Source organism: Erinaceus europaeus, chromosome 11 (genome assembly GCF_950295315.1).
Source record: "Erinaceus europaeus chromosome 11, mEriEur2.1, whole genome shotgun sequence".
Taxonomy (NCBI): Eukaryota; Metazoa; Chordata; class Mammalia; order Eulipotyphla; family Erinaceidae; genus Erinaceus; species Erinaceus europaeus.
Genome location: NC_080172.1, coordinates 4879831 through 4897976, shown reverse-complemented (window position 1 = coordinate 4897976; position 18146 = coordinate 4879831).

Genomic DNA, 18146 nt, shown 5'->3' with positions numbered 1-18146 from the left:
TTTCCTTTTTGTTGCCCTTGTTGTTTTATTGTTGTAGTTATTGTTGTTCTTGATGTCATCGTTGTTGGACAGGACAGAGAGAAATGGAGAGAGGAGGAGAAGACAGAGAGTGGGGGAGAAAGACAGACACCTGCAGATCTGCTTCACCGCCTGTGAAGCGACTCCCCTGCAGGTGGGGAGCCGGGGGCTCAAACCGGGATCCTTATGCCGGTCCTTGTGCTTTGCGCCACGTGCGCTTAACCCGCTGCTCTACTGCCTGATCCAGTTATTTAATTTATTGACTAAGTTTTACAAATCATTACAGTCAAGCCGATTTATAAAGTGAAATGTATGGCTAGCGAGGCCACTAAGGGTTAGAAAACACATACCTTACATCTGTGGCATTATGGATTTCACACTCAGCATTGAATATGTTGGAAAAATAGTATTACAGTCTTTCTCTGGAAAAAAACACACCAAATATTTTGCTCCCTGAAAATATAATGGAATGTAGTTGATTGACTTTAGATTAGAAGTTTTTACATTTATCTATTTTTTTTAATTTTTAAAGTTTTATTATTATTACTTATTTTCCCTTTTTGTTGCCCTTGTTTTTTATTGTGGTTGTAGTTATTATTGTAGTTGTGATGTCACCGTTGTCGGATAGGACAGAGAGAAATGGAGAGAGGCGGAAAAGGCAGAGAGGGGGAGAGAAAGACAGACACCTGCAGACCTGCTTCATCGCCTGTGAAGCGACTCCCCGGCAGGTGGGGAGCTGGGGGCTCGAACTGGGATCCTTATGCTGGTCCTTGCACTTTGCGCCACAGTGCACTTAACCCACTGTGCTACCGCCCAACCCCCTCACTTATCTGTTTTTTTAGTTATATATTTGGTAGATTAAAATTCTTCATGCACATTAGAGTAAAACCACTGAAATATTTTTCATTTGTAGCTCTAAATCTTCCTAACTTGTAGGAGTGATGTAAATAATCATTGCTTACAAAGTAAGCTTAAATTGTTAACCTTTATAGGTGTAGCCTGTTTTTAAATACTACCACAGCATATGTAAGTAGATATTTTCACTAGAATTATACAAGTCAGCATGACCATCATTATGCTAATTCAAAATAACTTCATATTTCTTCAACTTCAAAAATAACTCAACAAATGTTTGTGCCCTGTGAGTCTAATACATTACAAATTCTAATTGAAATGTCTTTTGTACAGGCTGGGGAGACAGCATAATGGTTATGCAAAAAGACTTTCTTTTTTGTTTTTTTTGGTCTTTTTAATTTAATTTAATTTATTTTATTTTTTTCTTTTTTTAAATTTTTTATTGGGGAATTAATTTTCACATTCAACAGTAAGTACAATAGTCTGTACATGCATAACATTCCCCAGTTTCCCATATAACAATACAACTCCCACTAGGTCCTCTGAATCCTCTTGGACCTGTATTCTCCCCACCCACCCACCCCAAAGTCCCTTACTTTGGTGCGATATGCCAATTCCATTCCAGGTTCTACTTGTGTTTTCTTTTCTGATCTTGTTTTTCAACTTCGGCCTGAGAGTGAGATCATCCCATATTCATCCTTGTTTCTGACTTATTTCACTCAACATGATTTTTTCAAGGTCCATCCAAGATCGGCTGAAAACGGTGAAGTCACCATTTTTTACAGCTGAGTAGTATTCCATTGTGTATAGAGACCACAACTTGCTCAGCCACTCATCTGTTGTTGGACACCTGGGTTGCTTCCAGGTTTTGGCTATTACAAATTGTGCTGCCAAGAACATATGTGTACACAGATCTGCAAAAAGACTTTCACGCCTGACTCTCCAAGGTCCCAGGTTCAATCCCCAGCACCACCATAAACCAGAGCTGAGCAGTGCTCTGGTCTCTCATCCCTCTCTGTATCTCTCATTAAAAGAAAAAAAAAAGAAAAAGAAAAAAAAGAAATGTCTGTTGTACCTGGATATTTTCTTGTTTTAAAGAAGGAAGTGGGGATATTTAAGATAATTAACTTTTAGAGCACACACCTTCCTGTTCATGAGACCCTGAGCTGGGGCTCCAGTACCACAGGAGAAAGACATGGATGAGACAGGAGGGTCCGGGACCGAGGGGACGATTTGTGATGTCTCTCTTCTCTCTATATTTCTGTCTGCCTCTCGCCTCTCTCTCACTTAACATAATTCCTTCTAACTCCGTCCAAGATGGGTCAGAGAAGGTGGGTTCATTGTTCTTTTTTTTGTTGTTGTTGTTGTTGTTTTTCTTTTTTTTTTATTTAAGAAAGGATTAACATTGTTCTTAAGAACTGCATCTTTTTTTTTTTTTTTTTTTTTACTTTTTAAGAGTTTAACAATAGTTTATGATATAGTGTCCCAGGGCTTATTTAGCCTGTCTTTATCGATGCTGAGTATCATTATTCCCATGCTTTACCACTTCTAATAAAACTGACATTAATAACTCTCTGCCCATATATCTGATAAAACAGCCCAGGTAAGCATGGTAGACAGGTTCACTCTATATTGCCAGACATTCATCATCTTTTTATGTGCTCATTTCAGTTTTGAGTTTAGGAAAATCAGAAGTGGGTTTCAGAATTACAAATCTTCACATAAAGGAGATTTGTTAGGTAAGTAATATTGATTAGATTCCTTTTTCGAATAATTACCCAACTGTACGTCATGCCAGATACATTCTCCTTAGTGAGGAAGAAAGAGAAAATGATCTGTTATCCTGATCTGTACTTTATTTATTTATTTATTTTTAAAAGGAGACATTAACAAAACCGTAGGATAGGAGGGGTACAACTTCACACAGTTCCCACCACCAGAACTCCGTATCCCCTCCCCTCCCCTGATAGCTTTCCTATTCTTTATCCCTCTGGGAGTATGGACCCAGGGTCATTGTGGGATGCAGAAGGTGGAAGGTCTGGCTTCTGTAATTGCTTCCCCGCTGAACATGGGTGTTGTGACAGGTTGATCCATACTCCCAGCCTGTCTCTCTCTTTGCCTAGTAGGGTGGGTCTCTGGGAAAGCGGAGCTCTAGGACACACTGGTGGGGTCGTCTGTCCAGGGAAGTTGGGTCGGCATCCTGCTGGCATCATACAAAGCCAAACAAATAGTTGAACAATCATGTACCTAACGCCTGGAATAGTGCAGATGAAGTGTTGGGGGGTACTCACTGCAGACTATTGTGTACTTTTGCTTTCAGGTATATATTTTGCCCTAGTTTATGGATATATGTGAACATATGCTCTATCTCTGGGGACCTGGTCTATATCTAGGTTTTGGGACTTTGTTAGGAAGTGAACCACCTGGAATGGAATTAGAGAATACTATGAAAGGAAAGGTCTCATCCGAGTAATGAAGCTGAAGGGTTGTCATTCCACACCGGAAGTCTCTGGACACAATCTGAAGTGAAGCATGCTGAGGTGGCACTTGTTGCATTGATTAGGTTGTGATCGGCAGATGCAATATTATTTGATGTGAATTGAGAGAAGCATGCAGGAAAGTGCATCCCACCCTAAGGTCCAGGACTGGGGGAAATATAGGCTCTATAGTGGAAATGTGAGGTTCCTGCTGTCTTATGGTTCAAGAAGACAATGAATAGTTATTGTTATCATCACATTATTTGGTAATTGGGTTAACTTTGAAGACCTGTACTTTCTGATCTGTGTGTTAGAGGTGAGAGTGGGGGAAAGGAGATAGATAATAAATGTGTGGGTGTGGTGTGGTGTGGTGGTGGTGGTGTGTGTGTGTATGTGTGTGTTAGGAAAGATGAAATGCTCCTGAGAACAGTTAAGCAAGGTGGGAGATAGATCTTTCTAGGAAGTGTGTTGTAACTTTAAGTAAGGTAATCAGGTCACTGTAAGGATTTGACACCGGTTCTATTTAGGTCACGGGCTATTGGGAGGATTTTTCCAGCATTATAGTTTCCGTAATAACATTTTCATTCCAAAATAGTTTTATAAGGAAACTTACGAAAGTAATGCCAATAGTTGAGCGTCTCACTGAGTTACCAAGGTCCTGATAGGAATGTCTTTGTAACTTCAGGGGGGTTCTAAAAGCATGTCTCCTCACCTGGTTTTAGCTTTCCTGTCTTTTATTCCTTCCATAACTGTAATACACTTCCTTCCTTCTCTCTTTCTTCCTCCTTCCTCCATTCTTTCCTTCCTTCCTTCCTTCCTTCTTTCCTTCCTTCTTTCTGTATTGGTTTTCTGTTTATGTTTTACTAGAGCACTGCTCAGCTCTGGCTTATGGTGGTGTGGGGGAATTGAACCTGGGACTTCAGAGCCTCAAGCATAACCATTGTTCTGTCTATCTAAGCTGTAATATACTTCTCAAAGCTAAGAAGCCAAGATGCATACATACTCCTACTCACTAAAATTTGATGAGTTTTCAACAGTTTTTTCCCCCCTTCTGTTGGTGTTTTTCTCCTGTCGGGATGTCGCTGGCATGTTGAGATTATGTCTCTTTATTCTTCTCTTGCCTATGACAGGTTTTCCATTATTTTCTTGTTTTTCAGTTTGGAGGAGCACTGATAAGATATTTTGTAGAACATTGGTCATATAGATTCATCTGACATCTTTTTTTAAGATTTATTTATGAGGAAGATAGGAGAGAGAGAAAGAACTAGGCATCACTCTGTTACATGTGCGGCCCGGGATTGAACTCAAGACCTCATGCTTGAGAGTCCAATGCTTTATCCACTGTGCCACCTCCTGGACCACTCTGACATCTTCTTTATGATCATAAGGCCTTACAACTCCCGTTTTGGTGAGGTGACACTGATCTAATCTCTTGGTGGAGGAGGGTCTGATAGGTGTCTCCACTCTAAGGTTACTATTTTCCCCTTTCCATCACCAAGTCTTCATCAGCCCCTAAGAGAAATCCACATCCCACTGGCTTGTACTTAATTTTATTTTTTTAAACACAAATGTTATCTAAAATGACAAGGTGCTTAACTTGAAGGGGAAACTAGTTAGAAACTTCTTTTAAATTTTCTATACCCTATATGTAATAGCATCTTAAAAAATGTTCTGGATTCGACTTCCGTAGGTGGAGCTACGAGCAGCAGATCGCTTTCTCTCCTCTCCTCTCCTCTCCTCTCCTCTCCTCTCCTCTCCTCTCCTCTCCTTTCCTCTCCTCTCCTCTCCCAGATCAACTAGGAATACCAAAGGAGACCACCTGGGACTGAAATAAGACAGGACTAGAATGACCACAGGAACCCAGTAAATCACTGGTGAGTACAAACACGTGTGGCTGGTGACAGAGAGGAGAGAGGGGCCTAAGGAAAGATTAAGTGACTGCTAACAGTTCAGCAGTTTATCAGTTGAGACACCATCTCCAGTCTGCTCCACCAACAAAGGAACAGCTTAAGGGAGGAGAGGACTCCCCAGAGACTCACCAAGTGCAACTCTGAGTCTCCATTGCTACTACCCTCAGAATCTGGAGCAGTGACAGGAAGGGACACCAGGGGACAGAAATCTAACCGGGAAACTCAGGAGAAGACCTATACCTCGGTGGCATAGCTGAGGGGCTGTGAAAGTCTCTTTGCATAACCACTGGATTATCTCTGCCACACCCTGCTTTATCTCTTGGTTAGGAGTCAGTGATTAAGCTAAGAAGCCTACTGATAGTTTAAAAGCCCTCAGGCTCCCATAGCCTACAGGGAAGGGAAAAAAAAAGAAAGAAAGAGGCTTTTAAACCACTGAGCTCCAACTCAGGGATTGAAATAACTGTTAACTTCCACCACTGTGAACCCTTTAATTAATTTACTTAGACACAAGTCAATCCAGGCAATAGTGATCAATAATTTGAAAAGTACTGATAAAGGGAACTCATAACATAATATATAAAATGGTTAAAACAACAAGAAAAAATATTGGAGAATCAAACCAGGACAAGAGTCCAGCTAAAAGTCCTCCAGAGGGTGAAGCACAAAATAACGAGTTCAACATCTAAACATTAGCTAAGGAAATAATAACAGGAGTGATTAAATAATTTGAAAAAATTGTAATCATAAATGCAAGAACAACGAATGAGAATATGGAAGAAAACACTAATTATCTCACGGTTATTAGAGAGCTGAAAGCTGAAATTTCTGAGCTAAGAATGCAACTAGCTGAACAGGCTAAAACAGTATCAGAGCAGGGCAACAAAATAGATGAACTCCAGAAAACAGTAGAGGGCAGAGAGAATAGAATCTATGAGACTGAAGACAGAATTAGGAAGATTGAGGATGAATTAAAGACAACTAAAAAAGAAGTAAGAGATCTCAAAAAAGAGATTAAGAGATGCTGAAAACAACAACAGAGTCCTATGGGATGACTTCAAAAGAAACAATATACGCATTATTGGCATACCAGAGGAAGAAAGAGAAGGAGAGGAAAAAAGCATTCTCCAGGCCATAGTAGCTGAAATCTTTTCTAGTCTAGACAACATCAAAGACATAAAAATTCAAGAAGCCCAGAGGGTCCCAAACAGAATTAACCCAGACCTAAAGACACCAAGACATATCATACTTAGAATGGAAAGGAATAAGGATAAAGAAAGGATCCTCAAGGCTGCAAGAGAAAAACAAAGAGTCACCTATAAAGGAAAACCCATAAGATTAGCAGCAGACTTCTCCATACAAACACTACAAGCCAGAAGAGAATGGCAAGATATCTATCCAGTGCTCAATGAGAAAGGCTTTCAGCCAAGAATACTATATCCTGCTAGACTGTCATTCAGACTAGATAGAGGCATCAAAACCTTCTCAGACAAGCAACAGTTGAAGGAATCAACCATCACCAAGCCTGCCCTGAAAGAAGTTCTGAAAGGTCTCCTATAAACAAACAGACCACCACAAATAGGACATATATCAAAACACTCTAAAACTCTACAAGAATGGCATTAAAATATCTTCAATCTTTGATATCAATAAATGTCAATGGCCTGAATTCACCTATTAAAAGACACAGAGTAGGAAGATGGATCAGAAAACACAACCCAACAATATGTTGTCTACAGGAAACTCACCTAACTCAACAAGACAAACACAGACTTAAAGTGAAAGGATGGAAAACTATCATACAAGCCAATGGCCCACAAAAAAGGGCAGGAACAGCTATTCTCATATCTGACATGATAGACTTTAAAATAGATAAGATTTAAAAAGATAGGAATGGACACTACTTAATGCTCAGAGGATCAGTCAATCAAGAGGACTTAACAATTATTAATATCTATGCACCCAATGAGAAGCCATCTAAATACATCAAACTTCTACTGAAAGAGCTACAGCAATATATTAACAGTAACACAATCATAGTAGGGGACTTCAACACCCCACTCTCTCAACTTGACATCTCATCCAGGCAGAAAATCAATAAAGACATAAGGGAGCTAAATGAAGAGATAGATAAACTAGAACTATTGGACATTTTCAGAGTCCTTCATCCCAAGAAACTGGAATACACATTTTACTCAAATCCACATGGGTCATTCTCAAGGATAGACCATATGTTAGGCCACAAAGACAGCATCAGCCAATTCAAGAGCACTGAAATCATCCCAAGCATCTTCTCAGACCACAGTGGAATTAAACTAACACTTAACAATCAACAAAAGATTAGTAACAGTGCCAAAATGTGGAAGCTCAACAGTACACTTCTTAACAACTTCTCGGTCAAAGAGGAAATCAAGAAAGAAATCAAAATGTTTCGAGAGTTCAATGAAAATGAAGACACAAGCTATCAAAATATTTGGGACACAGCTAAAGCAGTCCTAAGAGGGAAGTTCATAGCTATACAAGCACACATTAGGAAACAAGAAAAAGCACAAATAAACAGCCTGATTGCACATCTTAAAGACCTAGAAGAAGAACAACAAAGGAACCCTAAAGCAACCAGAAGGACAGAAATCACTAAAGTTAGGGCAGAAATCAATAACATTGAGAATAGGAAAACCATACAAAAGATGAACGAAAGTAAATGTTGGTTCTTCGAAAGAGTAAATAAAATTGACAAACCTTTAGCCAGACTCACAAAACAAAAAAGGGAGAAGACCGAAATAAATCGGAGAGTAAATGAAAGAGGAGATATCACAACAGACACCACAGAAATTCAACATATCATGCGAGGCTTCTATGAACAACTATATGTCACCAAGCTAGAGAACCTGAAAGAAATGGACGATTTCCTAGATACCTACCAACTTCCAAAACTAAGTAAAGAGGAAGTAGATAATATGAACAGGCCCATCACAGCTAATGAAATTGAAACAGTTATCAAAAATCTCCCCAAAAATAAAAGTCCTGGACCAGATGGTTATTCAAATGAATTCTACAAAACCTTCAAAGAAGAACTAATACCTCTACTTTTAAAAGTCTTCCAGAAGATTGAAGACACTGGAATACTCCCTGCCAGCTTCTATGAAGCCAACATCACCCTGATACCAAAAGCAGACAGGGACACAACCAAGAAAGAAAACTACAGACCAATATCTCTGATGAACATAGATGTGAAAATATTGAACAAAATTCTAGCCAACCGTATACAGCAGTATATCAAAAAGATTGTTCATCATGACCAAGTGGAGTTTATCCCAGGCATGCAAGGATGGTTTAATATACGTAAATCAATCAATGTGATCCACCCCATCAACAAAAGCAAGACCAAAAACCACATGGTCATATCAATAGATGCAGAGAAAGCCTTTGACAAAATACAACATCCCTTTATGATCAAAACACTACAAAAAATGGGAATAGATGGAAAATTCCTGAAGATAGTGGAGTCTATATATAGCAAACCTACAGCCAACATCATACTCAATGGTGAAAAACTGGAAGCATTTCCACTCAGATCAGGTACTAGACAGGGCTGCCCACTATCACCATTACTATTCAACATAGTGTTGGAAGTTCTTGCCATAGCAATCAGGCAGGAGCAAGGAATAAAAGGGATACAGATTGGAAGAGAAGAAGTTAACCTCTCCTTTTTTGCAGGTGACATGATAGTATACATGGAAAAACCTAAGGAATCCAGCAAGAAGCTTTTGGAAATCATCAGGCAATACAGTAAGGTGTCAGGCTATAAAACTAACATTCAAATGTCAGTGGCATTCCTCTCTGCAAACACTAAGTTAGAAGAAATTGAAATCCAGAAATCAATTCCTTTTACTATAGCAACAAAAAGAATAAAATATCTAGGAGTAAACCTAACCAAAGAAGTAAAAGGCTTGTATACTGAACATTATGAGTCACTACTCAAAGAAATTAAAAAAGACACAAGTGGAAAGATATTCCATGTTCATGGGTTGGAAGAATTAACATCATCAAAATGAATATATTACCCAGAGCCATTTACAAATTTAATGCTATCCCCATCAAGATCCCAACCACATTTTTTAGGAGAATAGAACAAATGCTACAAATGTTTATCTGGAACCAGAAAAGACCTAGAATTGCCAAAACAATCTTGAGAAAAAAGAACAGAACCGGAGGCATCACACTCCCAGATCTCAAACTGTATTATAGGTCCATTGTCATCAAAACTGCTTGGTACTGGAACATGAACAGACACACTGACCAGTGGAATAGAATTGAGAGCCCAGAAATGAGGCCCACACCTATGGACATCTAATCTTTGACAAAGGGGCCCAGACTATTACATGGGGAAAGCAGAGTCTCTTCAACAAATGGTGTTGGAAACAATGGGTTGAAACATGCAGAAGAATGAAACTGAACCACTGTATTTCACCAAATACAAAAGTAAATTCCAAGTGGATCAAGGACCTGGATGTTAGACCACAAACTATCAAACACTTAGAGGAAAATATTGGCAGAACTCTTTTCCGCATAAATTTTAAAGACATTTTCAATGAAACGAATCCAATTATAAGGAAGACTAAGGCAAGTATAAACCTATGGGACTGCATCAAATTAAAAAGCTTCTTCACAGCAAAGAAACCACTACCCAAACCAAGAGACCCCTCACAGAATGGGAGAAGATCTTTATATGCCATACATCAGATAAGAGTTTAATAACCAACATATATAAAGAGCTTGCCAAACTCAACAAAAAGACAACAAATAACCCTATCCAAAAATGGGGGGAGGACTTGGACAGAATATTCACCACAGAAGAGATCCAGAAGGCTGAGAATCACATGAAAAAATGCTCCAAGTCTCTGATTGTCAGAGAAATGCAAATCAAGACAACAAGGAGATATTACTTCACTCCTGTGAGAATGTCCTACATCAGAAAAGGTAACAGCAGCAAATGCTGGAGAGGGTGTGGGGTCAAAGGAACCCTCCTGCACTGCTGGTGGGAATGTAAATTAGTCCAACCTCTGTGGAGAACAGTCTGGAGAACTCTCAGAAGGCTAGAAATAGACCAACCCTATGACCCTGCAATTCCTCTCCTGGGGATATATCCTAAGGAACTCAACACATCCATCCAAAAAGATCTGTGTACACATATGTTCTTGGCAGCACAATTTGTAATAGCCAACACCTGGAAGCAACCCAGGTGTCCAACAACAGATGAGTGGCTGAGCAAGTTGTGGTATATATACACAATGGAATACTACTCAGCTGTAAAAAAATGGTGACTTCACCGTTTTCAGCTGATCTTGGATGGACCTTGAAAAAATCATGTTGAGTGAAATAAGTCAGAAATAGAAGGATGATCTCACTCTCAGGCCGAAGTTGAAAAACAAGATCAGAAAAGAAAACACAAGTAGAACCTGAAATGGAATTGGCATATTGCACCCAAGTAAAAGACTCTGGGGTGGTTGGGTGGGGAGAATAGAGGTCCATGAAGGATGATAAATGACATAGTGGGGATTGTATTTTTAAATGGGAAACTGGGGAATGTTATGCATGTACAAACTATTGTATTTACTATTGAATGTAAAACATTAGTTCCCCAATAAAGAAATAAATTTAAAAAAGGGTTCTAAAATCATCCTTGGTTTTACAGTGATATGTGAAAAACATAAACATTCTCCAGTTGAATCAGGTATGCAAGTGTTCTTATGTTTTGTTGTTGCTATATGTTGAGAATAAAATATTTACTTTTATTCTGTGGTTTAAATTGAACCTCTGGCCTATCTCTTTCAAGTTAATATGATAATAGAATATAAAGGACTGAGTGATGGAGATTGGGGGGAGGGTGTATTTAGTTAAAAGGATTCATTGACTAGTTAAAAAATTGCAGTATGTGGAGTCGGGCGGTAGCACAGTGGGTTAAGAGCACATGGCGTGAAGTGCAAGGATCCTGGTTCGAGCCCCTGGCTCCCCACCAGTGGGGGGGGGGGGAGGGTAAGAAAAAAAAGAAGAAAGAGCCTCCTTTTGAAGTGAAGAAACAGCATATTTTGGTCCAAAGGATCTGTATCTTGGCTCCTTTCAACATTAAGCCAGAGAGTTTAATTTGGTTGACTGTGTTCTTCTAGAAAGATTTATCCCTGCCCCTCCCTGGTTATGCAGTATTCCACAGCTTCAGACATGAAAAATGAGACAAATAAAACAAATTTTCACCGAGGTTATAAAGCAAAAAATACTGTTCCTTTCTCCCCATTAAATCAAACAGTTCACTTTGCCTACAAATCCTTTCTCTTTATGGGACACTGTGGCCTTCATTTGGCAAATATTGATGGGAGCCTTACTTTCTGCCTGGCCCTATACTAAGTCTGCACTTAGCAGCATCAGACCTCAGAGCATTCGGAGGGCATGGAAGCCTGCACCACATAATAAACGTCTCTTCTTGAAAATGTGGCGGGACAGCCTATCAGCACTTTCTCCATAAAACACCGAGCAGTTGTTGAAATGACATCTGGTTCTGTGCTAAATATAAATACATATGGGCCCTAGGTCAGATCAGTGGGGTAAACATTTAACAGTATTGATAGACTTTCCTCATGTTTGGGAACTTCTGTCTGCCCTGATCAGCTCTCTAGTCCTAGTCTCAACCCCACCACCACCTTACTTTTAGCCCACCTGCAGGTTAGCTGTCAGGCTCAGGCAAAAATTCTAAAGTCACGGACCCCTTGGAACATACCTAAAATAGACTTCCTAGCTTCTTCACACGCAAAGACCCCTAGTTTCATCTGCTCTGCCTGTGGGCTCCTGTTTACTGAACACTTTGTTCTGCTTTATATCTTCTGCCTTTCAGCCACCAAGTTTCAGACGCTACCATGATTCCATCCTGACCTCCTTGAGCAGTCAACCTCACCAATATGTCCTCGAACCACCTCTCCCCAGACCCACAACCCACTAGGGAAAAAGAGAGACAGCCTGGGGCTGTGGATCCACCTGCCGACCGACACCCATGTCCAGCGGAGAAGGTTCCTATGTAACAACATCACAGCTTTTTTTCCATTTGTTAATGTGGTCATGATAGCTCAGGTGGCAGCACAGTGTGCTAAGCGCACATGGCACGAAGCACAAGGACTGGTGTAAGGATCCTGGTTCAAGCCCCCGGATCCCCACCTTGCAGGGGAGTCGCTTCATAGGCGGGGAAGCAGGTCTGTAGATGTCTTTCTCTTCCCCCTCTCTGTCTTCCCCTCCTTGCTCCATTTCTATCTGTCCTATCCAACAACGACAAAATAACAACAATAATAACTGCAACAATGATAAAACAAAACAAAACAAAACAAAAAACAAGGGCAACAAAAGGGAAAGTAAATAAATAAAAAGGAAACTTAAAAAAAAAAGACATGACTTTCAGAAACAGTGCTGGCTACCTACCAGCCTTTAAATATCTTTTCTCTGTTTTGAGGCCAATTCCTCTCCCAGGAGTCTGCCTTTCCAAGTAGCCGCACCCAAACTCTCTTTCCCCAATTTCCTGGCCACGAGCATGTCTCAGGCCTGTGACTCTGGTCTTGCTGACCGCACACACCAACTGCGGAGGCTGAGAGGGAAGCAAGGAGGGTGCTGAAGCAGACGGCTAGGGGCATCTCTTCTCTGGGGCTGGCCGCGGCCAAGGCAGCAGTGGCGGGTGTGGGCTGGGAGGTCACTGTATCTGGGGTTAGCACTGGGACCGCGGGTGGACTGGTCAGGTTGGGATGTTCATTCAGGCCAGAGACTCTGGCACTCCTGGAGTTTCCGTCCACTCCTGCATTATCTGTACTAAATCCTTTTCCGGCTTAAATGTGAGAGAATCAGGGACCGGGTGCTGGCGTACCTGGCTAAGTGCACATGTTATAGTGCGCAAGGACTCAGGCTCAAGCCCCTGGTCCCCACCTGCACGAGGGATAAAACAGGGCTGCAGGTGTCTCTCTGTCTCTTGCTCTCTCTTCCTCCCCCTTTTAATTTCTGTTATCTCTATCCAATAATAAATAAAAATATATATATTTAAAAATGTGACAAAATGGGTTCTGTTGCTGGCCATAAAAACCATTGATAGAATTCCCTTCACAAATCATTGCTTACACATCTAGTACCTAAGTATTTACTTTTCAGGGAAAAATAATCTTTGTTCTTCTCTTTTCTTTTTTTTACTTTTTATATTTTCCCTTTTATTGCCCTTTTTAAATTGTTGTTATAGTTGTTATTGTTGATGTCGTCACTGGATAGGACAGAGAGAAATGGAGAGAGGAGGGGAAGACAGAGAGGGGGAGAGAAGGAGAGACACCTGCAGACCTGCTTCACCACCTGTGAAGCGACTCCCCAGCAGGTGGGGAGCCGGGGGCTCGAACCAGGACCCTTGTGCAGGCCCTTGTGTTTTGTACTATGTGTGCTCAACCTGGTGCTTTATCGCCTGGCCTCCAGTACGTTTTCTTTAGACAGAGACAGTGAAGGCAAAGGGGGAGGGAGAGTGGCTCTAAAGCTGTCTTCAGTGCAGTGGGGTTGGGTGAGCTCAAACCTCTGTCATACATAGCGAAGTGGCTCACTGCCCTAGTGATCTATTTACTCGGTCCTTATTTACTTTCATGTAAATAAGAGAAAGAGGTAGAAAGAGATGGGAAGAGCGGTAGAGAGGGAGAGACCCCAGAATGCTGCTCAGCTCTGAGAGCTGGTACAAGGCATTAAACTCAGAACTGCACTCAAGTCCTCTGCTGTTCTGCTCAACTGTCTCCCCAGTCCCTGAGCCTCTATTTTAAAATTATTTATTTATTAATCATAGCACTTAACATTAATGCGTATTTAGCCTGCTCTAAGCACATATGTTAATTCAGTGAGTATTTCCCACAATTCACAAGCTCCTCTATTAGTACCACAGATGAAGAAATAGAGCTTCCCCATGGATGCCCATGTCCAGCGGAGAAACAATGACAGAAGCCAGAACTCCCACCTTCTGCTCCCCATAAAGAATTCGGGCCCAGACTCCCAGAGGGATAAACAACAGGGAAGCTTCCAATGGAGGGGATGGGACACGGAACTCTGGTGGTGGGAACTGTGTGGGATTGTGCCCTTGTTATCTTACAATCTTGCCGATCATTATTAAATCGCTAATAAAAAATGAATTTGCCCAAGTTAAGTCATTTATTCAGGCCCACATAATGGATAAGAAGCAGAGCTCAGATTCCAGCTCAGGTGGTCTGGGCTCCTGCCCTCACATCCTCAGAGCCATTTAGTTTGTTTGCTGCTGCCCCTGTGATGGTTCTGATGTAGATAACACCATTTACATGTTTAATCTTTGAAACTACCTCCCTTATAGAACTGAGCACTTGCACTAACAGTGGATCCAGGGAAGTATTAAGGCACCTTCTTTTTTTTTTTTGTTTTTTTTTTTTTAAGATAAAAATTTCTTCCTCAGTTTCCTTGGGGGCTTAAACCTGGATCCTTAGGTGTGTCCTTGCGTTCCCTACTATGCGCCTTCACCCGGTACGCCGCCGCCCGGCCCCGGCTTCAGGGATTTCTCTTCTCTAAGGTATCCATGGCCTATGGACCCCATCTGCTCCAGGCCTTTTCTTAGAAATGAGCTTGCAAGTAAAACCGTCCTTGGACACTCTCTGTCCAAAATTTCAATTCTGCCTCACAGATGTAAGTCCACTGGTGGCCAACTTTGACCCAGAACAGAGGGTTCTCCAGGGCAGGGGACTTTGAAGCACAAATCGATGTGTACCAGGGGCAAACAGGAGACCACCCTGTATGTCAGAGCTCCAGCTCCCACAACAGTGCCTAGCTCAGCACAAGCTTAATAAATGCTTGAGGAGAAAATGAATAAATTGACCAAAAAAAAAAAAAATCAAATAAGAGAAAGAAGTATCTTCAAGGGGGAATAAAGGGATGATTATTGCCTTTAAAACAAGGACAGAAATAACTGTTCACTAAAGAACTTTGAGAGCTTTTTCAAAAACAAGGAAAGAAGCCCAACTTTCACGAATAAAGACCCAGTATTCTCCATCTCCCAGTCAGAAAAACATGATTTATCTATTTTGCTGTTACCGAAAGTAGTTTGGAATAGTCTGTCTCTTACTTATCTTTTAGCTAAATGGCTAAAATGGTCAGACTGTTTGTTTATTGATTGATTGATTGGATAGGGATAGCCAGAAATGGAGAAGGAAAGGGGAGATAGAGAGGGAGAGAGAGAGAGAGAGAGAGAGAGAGAGACACCTGCAGCCTTGCTTCACCACTTGTGAAGCTTTCTCTACTGGGAAAAGATGGGAACTGGGGCTTGATTGTGGGTCCTTGTGTGTGGTGGTGACACGTGTGTGCTCAGTCAGGTGTACTACCACCTGGCCTCGGTCATGCTGGATTTACTTCTTTTTTTTTAACTTTGAAATGGTCTCCAGTGGTCTGGAAGGTGATGCAATGTGAAAGTGTTGGAACTGCAGGCACAAGGTCCTGAGTTTGACTCTAGAATTCTCTCTCTCTGTCTCTCTCTCTCCCCCTCTCTCTCCTTTCCTCCCTCTCTCTCCCCCATCTATCATCTACCTAGTGAAATCAAATAAATCTTTTTATTTATTTATTTATAAAAAGGAAACATTGACTAAACCGTAGGATAAGAGGGGTACAACTCCACACAGTTCCCACCACCAGAACTCTATATCCCATCCCCTCCCCTGATAGCTTTCCCATTCTCTATCCCTCTGGGAGTATGGACCCAGGATCATTGTGGGATGCAGAAGGTGGAAGGTCTGGCTTCTGTAGTTGCTTCTCCGCTGAATATGGGTGTTGACAGGTCGATCCATACTCCCAGCCTGCCTCTCTCTTTCCCTAGTGGGGTGGGTCTCTGGGGAAGCAGGGCTCCAGGACACATTGGTGGGGTCATCTGTTCGGGGAAGTCTGGTCGGCATAATGGTAGCATCTGGAACCTGGTGGCTGAAAAGAGAGTGAACATACAAGACCAAACAAATTGTTCATCAATCATGAACTTAAAGGCTGGAATAGTGCAGATGAAGAGTTGGGGGGGAGTCTCCATTTTGTAGATAGCTAGTAGGCATATTTTAGTTATATTCCAAAGGGCCTGTGGCTAGACTAGTGTTTTTCCCCCTGAGCATGAAATCTGATATGCAGGTGGATCCAAGTTATTGTCTGGGGAGATGATGTCATGGCTGGAAAAGAAACAGGAAGCTGGATCAGGGAAGAGAGTAGCTCCTTAATGTGGGAAAGGGGTATAAATATTGTTGACTGTAAATCCCATCAATTTGACTTGGTCTGGGGCCCATATTCAGCTTAAAAGCCTATGTCATTACTACATCCCTGTAGATCTGAGTTCATATTCTATGGTCATGAGTAGGAACATTCCAAGCTGCCCCAATATCAGGACCCATCTTCCTCAGGTGTAGCACAGAGTATGTTGTCCAGCCTCCCTTTGGAGGATGGAACATTCCCTACCGTTGTTGATCCAAGTTGAGGGCAAGGTTGTATGGGGGCCCACATAGTGGTCTATTTTGTTGTTCCTGATAGAGATGACTGGTAACAATGGAGAGAGGGATTTATTTGAGGTCTAGGCCCATCATATCTGTTCAGGAATCTCAGGGTTCTCTGAATCGGGCCCCAGCTGATGGGGTGACCCGCCTGATAGTGACTAAAGAGTCATCATTAAAGTATGCCAGTCTCTTGCCCTTATTCAGCTTTTGCAGTCCTTGCTTTGCTAAGGTTAGCTTTGGAGTGAGTGAGAGAACTGTAATAGGAAGTAGGTGAGAAGGGTATCTAAGTCTAAATAGACACTATTTCATTAGGAACTTTATACTGATTCACTGCAGACTATTGTGCACTTTTGCTTTCAGGTATATATTTTGCCCTGGTTTATGGATATGTGTGGACATATGCTCTATCTCATGGGACCTGGTGTATATCTAGGTTTTGGGACCTTGTTAGGAAGTGAACCACCTGGAATGGAATTAGAGAATACTATGAAAGGAAAGGTCTCACCCGAGTGATGAGGGTGAAGGGTTGACATTCCATGCCTGACATCTCTGGACACAGTCTGAAGTGAAGCATGCTGAGGTGGTACTCATTGCGTTGATTAAGTTGGGATCAGCGGATGCAATATCATTTGGTATGAATTGAGAGAAACATGCAGCAAAGTGAGCCCCACCCTAGAGGTACCGGGACTGGGGGAAATATTGGCTCTATTGAAGAAATAGGAGGTTCCTGCTGTCTTAGGGTTAAGAAGACAATAGATAGTTATTGCTATAATTGCCGGGCTAGCGTGGGGGTACCCCTTTCCAGGCACACACTCTCTGGGCTGGAGAGAACCTGACTGGAGCCAGCCTGGGCTGCTACTCACCCAGCCACGCGAGGGAGATGACTCAGGAACGAAACACGTGGCGGTGAGGCAATGCGATTCTTTACTGATCAGAGAGCCCAGGCTTTTCAAGGGCAGACCCGGAAGTGGCAAGTTGGAAATGGAAATGGCTAGGAAAGGGGCAGAGAAAGGCAAAAGGGTGCTGGGAAGGTAGAAACTTCCCCAGCAACTGTTGCGAGGGTTTTAACTGTCAGGATTAATAATAATACCCTGCAGGCAGGGAGGGTATGGAGGGTAGAAAGAAGATAGATCAAAGGAATGGAATGGGTGGGGATCTTTCAGGCAAAACAATGATTATGTAGATAGGCCCTAGTATCAGGAATGCAGGGTGGAGCAGGGGGAGCTGGCTTAATGTTTTAAGGAATGCCAGGCTCCTGGAGGCAAAAAAATGCAGGGTGCTTTGTGAGGCTCCTCACAATTTCCCGACATATAATCACATTGTTTGGCAATTGGGTTAACTTAAAAAATCCCTTTGTT